At 45.7% G+C, this 1,448-nt stretch overlaps 1 protein-coding gene across 1 annotated transcript in view; it reads left to right on the top strand.

Annotated features, from left to right (window-relative positions):
* The window catches only part of ACAD10 (acyl-CoA dehydrogenase family member 10), a 73,306-nt gene that overhangs the window by 59,336 nt on the left and 12,522 nt on the right, over positions 1-1,448 (top strand). The gene's annotated exons all lie outside the window — the stretch shown is intronic.

The raw sequence follows: 1,448 nt of genomic DNA, 5'->3' as shown, positions 1-1,448 counted from the left end.
AAAAAAAAAAAAAAAATTGCATTATCAGGCCAGCTGTGGTGACTCTTGCATGTAATCCCAAAACATTGGGAGGCTGAAGCAGAGGGATCATGTGAGGCAAGGAGTTCAAGGCTGCAGTGAGCTATGATCAGGCCACTGTGCTCTAGTCTGGGAGACAGAGAAAGACTCTGTCTCTAAAAAATAAAAATAAATTAGCATTACCATTTTTTTTCTAGTTATAAACGTATCACAAAATCAGAGATCAAATGTGATAAAGTATATAACATAGAAAGTGACATTATAGCTCACAGCAACCTCAAATTTCTGGGCTCAAGAGATCCTCTTGCCTCGGTTTTTTTATTTTTAGTAGAGATGGGGTCTCGCTCTTGCTCAGGCTTGTCTCAAATGCCTGAGCTGAAGTGATCCTCCTGGCTTGGCCTGCCAGAGTGCTAGGGTTATAGGCATGAGCCACCACTTCCAGCCAGGTGCATCATAATTTGTCTAATTTGCCCTGGCTGGCTGAGGGATTTCGTGGATATATCTCAGTTGGCAGTCAAGATGCAAGCCAAAAGCCAACTCTGGATCACTCAAATAGCAGAGGACATTAGGTGGCTGATGACACCAGCAGGGACACTGAAACCCTGGCTTCAGAAGATAGTAGAAGACAAGGGATGGCAAACTGCAGAGAACATGGATACAATCACTATCACCGCTGCCCTGGTGTGTCCCAGGGGCAGCTGACTGGGAGGGCTTCACTGGCTGCTTCTTTAGGACTCAAGATTTGAGATAAGAATTCTCAACTGGCTAGGTGTGAGCTCCATGCTTGCACCTTCATTGCCAGGAAGCAGGGAGAAGGAGGGAATGTCTGGGTCCCTCTAGCTTGTCTGGAGTGGGAGGCCTTATCCCATCCTGATCCCACTAGAACTTACAAAGGGGACATCCCCAAAATAAAACAGGAAGTGGTTTTTTTTAATTCTCCCAGAATATCAATGCTATCTTTTATGTATTTCAGTATTTCTTTGTACATTTACTGTTTCTATAGGAAAATTCCTTCAAGTGATGTGGTGTCACAGCTCACAGCAACCTCCAGCTCCTGGGCTTAGGTGATTCTCTTGCCTCAGCCTCCCGAGTAGCTGGAACTACAGGTGCCTGCCACAATACCTGGCTATTTTTTGTTGCAGTTTGGCTGGGGCCAGGGTCGAACCCACCACCCTTGGTATATGGGGCTGGTGCCTTACTCACTGAGCCATGGAGCCACCTGGAATCATAATGTTAACTAAGGTTTTGGGGTGATGAAATCCTAGCTCGTGACTTTTATCCAAATTGTGATTACTGGACATAAGTGAGGAGGTGTCTGTGGCCATTTACCATGCATTTCACAAATCCTGGGAGGTAAACATTATTGTTCTCCATTTAAAAGTAAGGAAACAGGCTCGGCGCCTATAGCTCAACCGGCTAAGGCGCCAGCC

Source organism: Otolemur garnettii, unplaced genomic scaffold (genome assembly GCF_000181295.1).
Source record: "Otolemur garnettii isolate 467f Iridium unplaced genomic scaffold, OtoGar3 scaffold00099, whole genome shotgun sequence".
Taxonomy (NCBI): domain Eukaryota; kingdom Metazoa; phylum Chordata; class Mammalia; order Primates; family Galagidae; genus Otolemur; species Otolemur garnettii.
Note: the sequence above shows the minus strand (reverse complement) of the source record. Positions and strands in the feature narration are given on the sequence as shown.